A 6,155-nucleotide genomic window follows, 5' to 3' on the forward strand; every position below is an offset into this window, starting at 1 on the left:
ATATATATTCAGGGGTGTTGAAAAGTCCCTCGCTTTCGGTAAAAGAATATACAGGAAAATCAGTGAATTATGATTTTATTCAACATAGTCCCTTCTCAGATTCATGCACTTACTGCAGCAGTCCTTCAGTTTTTCTAAGCCCTGTAAAATAACTTGGAAGATTGGCCTCCAACCAGGCCTTTCACGATAGCCTTAAAGCCAGGAACTTTTCAGCACCCCTAGTGTGTGTATATATATATATATATATGTATATGTATGAGTATATATATATATGTATGTGTGTGTGTGTGTACATAACATTAATAAAATTATAAATATTAATAAAAATATACATATACAATATAGGTCTATTTTTCCTGGTTGCTTCACCATACCTATATATATATATATATATATGTATATATGCATACATAGTTATATATATTAATTGAAGTGTACAGTATTATCTATCTATTACAGCCAATCTTATCAATCAGTTTCACACTAATGGTTGCACAGAATGTTGTGTAACAGCCTGATTATGAAACCATGCACTCTTCAGAGGTGGTAGTTATGGAATGAAATATGGCAACTGCATGTATCTTATTTTGTGTAGTCGAGTAGAGGTTATCAGAAAAGGTAGTTTTTGTATGCAGAAGATTCACAGGAGCCAACAAAACTACAGACACTTGGGAAATCAATTTTCTCACATACCCTGATGGGACATGTTAGAGTTAGTGAACTATCTCTGCTACCTAGGGGACCTAGTTAGCTGTGGGGGAGGATTCACAGAAAGTGTAATCACTAGAATAAGAATAGGATGGAAAAAATTCAAAGAGCTTTTACACCTGTTGGCAACCAAAGTCCTCTTTCTCTCTCTGAATGGAAGGAAGATGGCATGATGCATGTATGCAACCAACAGTACTGAATGGTAGTGAAATGTGGGGCCTTAAATGCAGAGGATATGCAAAGGCTAGAGAGAAATGATGTTAGTATGATCCACTGGATGTGTAATGTCTGTGGACTTGTGCAACAGAGTACTAGTGCTTTGAGGGAAAAGTTGTGCATAAGAAGAATTAGATGCAGTGTGTAAGACACAAGACTGCACTGGTTTGGTCATGTGATGTGTATGGATGCAGACAGTTGCATACATAAGTGCTGATCACATAAAAAATTGATGGAACTTGTAGAAGAGGGAGACCTAGGAAGACATGGCACAAAGTATTAAAGGCTGATCTCAAGACACTCACTTTAAAGGGCCGATATATCTGGCACCTTACTGTACCTGTCTGCCACAGAAGAATTTATGCCAGTGCTGGTGCCACAGAGAAAGCACACACGTAAAAAGCAGTGGTGCTGGTGTCACATAAGAAGCTGCCAGTACACTCTGTAAAATGATTGGCACTAGGAAGGGCATCCAGCTGCAGAAACCATGCCAAAATTGACCACCACTTGTCAAACTATCCAACCAATACCAGCATGGAAAGTGGATGGTAAATCATAATGATGATATATATATATATATATATATATATATATATATATATATATATATCATCATCATCATCATTGTTTAACGCCCGCTTTCCATGCTAGCATGGGTTGGATGATCTGACTGAGGACTGGTGAACCAGATGGCTGCACCAGGCTCCAATCTGATCTGGCAGAGTTTCTACAGCTGGATGCCCTTCCTAACGACAACCACTCCGAGAGTGTAGCGGGTGCTTTTATGTGCCACTGGCACGAGGGTCAGTCAGGAGGTACTGGCAACGGCCACGCTCAAAATGGTGTTTTTTTACGTGCCACCTGCACAAGAGCCAGTGCAGCGGCACTGGCAACAACCTCGCTCGAATGATTTTCTAACGTGCCACCAGCACAAGTGCCATATATATATATATATATATGTTGTTGGGACTCCCTTCGGTGATGAATGACCATGGGATTGCACCTAGATTGCACCGGAGATGTACTTGCACAGCAAGTGACTTGATCTGAGATCATATGCTAAAAGAAAAAAAAACTGCAGTGTGGAAGGTGTTTATAACCCATTTAAAAAAAACACACACAAAAACCAATAGATTCACTTCAACATTTAAGTTTAATTTGTCAAAATGTTTTCATCGCTTTTGAAACTGCGATCTATTCGAAATTCCGTGCTGCATCAGACGCAGCACGGAATTTTGTTAGTGAACAGGTTGCAGTTTCAAATAAAATAATGACTAAAAATATATTTATCCTCTCATACCATCCACGCACACACACACATATGTATTCTTTTCTACTATTTGTTTCGGTCATTGGACAGCGGCCATGCTCTGGCACTGCTTTTAGTCGAACAGATCAACCCCAGGAGTTACTCTTTGTAAGCCTAGTACTTATTCTATCGGTCTCTTTTACCGAACCGCTAAGTTACTGGGACATTAGCACACCAACATCGGTTATCAAACGATGGTTGGGGTTGGACTAACACACACACACATATGACGGGCTTCTTTCAGTTTCCGTCTACCAAATCCACTCACAAGGCTTTGGCCAGCCCGAGGCTATAGCAGAAGACACTTGGCCTTTTATCCTTTCGGGGTCGAAATTTATCGACTAGTCCCTCCCCTCCCGCAAAATTTCCCGTATAAAATGCAATATCTGTTTGAGAAAATAGAAGGAAGTCTTCTCAGTAATTCTTCCCATCATCTCCTGCCCTCCCCTCCCCCACCACTTTCTTTGCCGGTTTCTTTTAGATAAGCCGCCATGTTGGATACGGCTTTCGGAAATAGCATGGCTACAGTGCGGCCAAAGACAAAAGAAGCGAACGGACACAGAATGCCGTGGTCGGTTCCAGAAGGTGAAATGGAAAAGATTAGGGCAAAATTAATGCATATAAGAGAACCAAAAAAAAAAAAATAGCCATAATTCTCCCCCACCTCCTCCTCCCATTTCCCAACGTTAACGGAACGCTTTCGATGCATAACAAAGGATGCCGGGAAGGGAGAATTATTATAATAAACGTATTATAATGGTTTTGTTTTTAAAAATATTTTTAATAATTAATGTTTTGTATTTAAATGAAGTAATATAAAAAAGACACAATCAATAATTCCGTCCCCCTCTTACTACAAGTAACGGAAAGTTGTAAATACGTGACCGGCGAGAATAATTATAATAATAATATTCAACATATTATTATTATGGTTTTGTTTTTAAAAATGCATTTAATGATAAGTTATTTGTTTTTAAAAAGACAAAAAAAAAGCAACGGCGAATATATTAAAATATGTAAATGTTTTTTGTGTTTAGCGGAGAAAGGGGTAAGAAAGGAGAGGATTATTTAAAAATATTTTCAATGGTCAATATTTTGCATTTCGATATAAAAATCATATCAAGGATGAATATATTAAAATATATTTATAAATAATGAAAGTTTTTTTGTTTAGTGAAGAAACAGCGTTAGAAAGGAAGAGAGGGGTGAAAAATAAAACTTATATTGTTTTCGAAGAAAAAATTATAAATGCAAGATGAATATACAAAAGTATAGCTTATGATGATGATTATTTTGAATTTAAAAATAAAGTAAGGAAATAAAAATAAAATAACGAACGCTAAAAAATAATAATGAATATGTTTTAAAAGTAAAAAACAAAAGATGTTTTATACTAAAATATCGCTGCGAAATGTGTGACTAGCTTAGCTAATTAACTATGGCATCTCGCTATAATATTTAATAGAAGAAAGACAGGGAAACAGAAAAAGCAGAAGAAATATATACATCTATATGTTTACATATATATACATGTATGTATATATATCTACACACTTCTCGGCACTAGATGTTTGGTAAGTAACAAGAAAATATACATCTAAAGAAACCGATCTCCATCTTCCTAACGTATTTCCTTTTATCCTCGTTCTTTTATAAAGATCTCGAATCACACCGTTGTTTTTCTTCCCATTCTACTCACACAAACACGCATGTATATGTATATATAAAGACGATGATGGTACTGCGGATCGATCTCTCCTCTGTGTGCATTTATTTGCACACGATTCACGGTTAATGAGTTTCCATTATGTCTTTGTTTATTATCCATATTTTCTTTTACAAAAAATCAGGTTACCTAATGATGTCTTAAGGCGTGCAGTTGTGATTTAAGGGAGCCTTGGCTGCTATTTCTAATATTATTTCCACAACTGTTCTCCGTACAACAGCTAAGCTCAAATCCTGAGCATTATGATTTTTGATCATCTATATCTCCATTCGTGACCGTTCCTTCTTATTTTAAAAACCTACGTCACCTTAACTTAACGATCTGGCAAAGAGATCGATAGAATAAGTGCTGGAATCGATTTGTTCGATCAAAATTCTTCATGGCGTTGCTCCAGCATGGCTGCAGTCTACTTATTGAAACAAGATAAAAGATAAGTGTATGTTTTTAGACACGCGGTAGTGATCTGAAGGAGATCCGATTATTATTTCTAGCATTTTGAATGACCACATAGTGGTCTCTGTGCAATAGCGAAGCTCAGAGTCCGATCATTATTATTGTTTATCATCTATATTTCCAACCGTGACGCTCCCGCCGTCTATTAAAATAATTATGGTTATCTGAGGGCTGTCTTACATTTTTCATCTGCTTTTTTTAAAACACCAGATTGTGATTTTTAAGACTTGGCTCTTATTTCTAGCATTTCGATTGACCACATAGTAGTCTCCGTGATCTCTTTTTCCAACCGTGACCATTCTGTTAAAAAAAAAAAAAATTCAAGGTTGTCTAAGGGTTGAGATTTGAGGGAGGCTTAACTGCTATTTCTAGCATTTTAGATAACTACGTAGTGGTATCTATGCAGCAAAGCTCAGAGCCCGGGCTTTGTCTTTGTTCATCATCTGTATTTCTAGCCGTGACCGTCCCGCCTGCTTTAAAAAAAAGAATCAAGATTGTCTAAGGGCTGATTTACATTCTTTATTTGCTAGACGTCAGACTGTAATTTGAGTGAATTGTGGCTGTTATTTCTTGCATTTCGAATGACCACATGCTGGTCTCTGTAATGTATATTTCGTCTGCCTTAAAAATCAAGGGCTTATTTTTTGACACCAAGTTCAGATTTGGTGTGGGGTGACCTATGTGATGTCGTGTTGTGTTTAAGTTCCAGGACAGAAAACAAAGGCAATCCATTTATAACCATCCTGTTTGATTTTTCAGTACGTCTTTGTTTTAATGGCATTAAAGGGTGTGATCGGAGGGAGTTTTGGCTGCTATTTCTAGCACTTACAAACCTCCCGTATGTGATATGATGTTGATGAATCTCATCCCTCTCTTCGCCCTTCAGTTCGGATGCTGATTGATCATCGATGTTCCAGCCGTGACCATCCTTTTGTATTGTACTACATTGTCTATGTCCTGCTTCTTTCAATGTGATTTGATAGACATTTAACTGCTATTTCACGCACATCCAGCGATCATTTAGCAGAGGGCTCTTGTGTGGTTTCGCTGCTCCTCTCACCTCATTCAGCTCGGACAAGGAGACAATCCAACCACGACGACCACCAATCGTTTTTGTTTTTAATTTCCATGAAGATCACATCATCGGGATTTCTGTCATCGAGAACCTAGGAATCCGCTGAGAAAAAAACAAAAAACCCAAACAAAACAAAATTCCGGAGTTTCTGCTAGCTAAGTCGTCGTCGGACTGTATACATTTATGTACAGAAGTGTCCACAAAGTCCGGGTACGTTGGGGGATTAACACATACTTTAACAAATTATTATTTCTTATATTTAATTGTTTATGTTATGATTTTATTTAGTCCCCGTACACAGACTTTGTGGACACCCTGTATATATGTACACACACACACACACATACATTTATGTGTATGTATATATTGTATAAGTGTTTTCAATATATCCTCCCTTTTTTTTTTGTTGTCAATTTACACACCCGATCTTTTCATTCGTATATATGCATGCGCGTTCGTATAGGTATTACTCCCTTTTCCTTTCTACATACATCGTGTGTTATATATATCTATGTATATGCATGGGTGTGTTGTTGTTTAACCCAAGGTCAACAATGATCAAAGGCGTTCCAGTCGTGAGCATCTCTTTGTTGTTTTTTGTTGTTGTTTTTTTGGCTTTTTCCTTTGTTGAACATATATATATATATATATATATATATATATATATA

The 6,155-nt window shown here is 37.0% G+C and overlaps 1 protein-coding gene across 1 annotated transcript in view; it reads left to right on the forward strand.

The window, feature by feature from the left end:
- Window positions 1-3,639: 3,639 nt before the first annotated feature.
- Window positions 3,640-6,155, forward strand: part of LOC106870580 (protein polybromo-1) — a 142,866-nt gene continuing 140,350 nt past the window's right edge. Inside the window, exon 1 of the mRNA XM_052978118.1 lies at window positions 3,640-3,807. The gene's annotated coding sequence lies outside the window, so the exon portion shown is untranslated. The remainder of the gene's footprint in view (window positions 3,808-6,155) is intronic.

This window comes from Octopus bimaculoides, chromosome 30 (assembly GCF_001194135.2).
Source record: "Octopus bimaculoides isolate UCB-OBI-ISO-001 chromosome 30, ASM119413v2, whole genome shotgun sequence".
Classification (NCBI taxonomy): domain Eukaryota; kingdom Metazoa; phylum Mollusca; class Cephalopoda; order Octopoda; family Octopodidae; genus Octopus; species Octopus bimaculoides.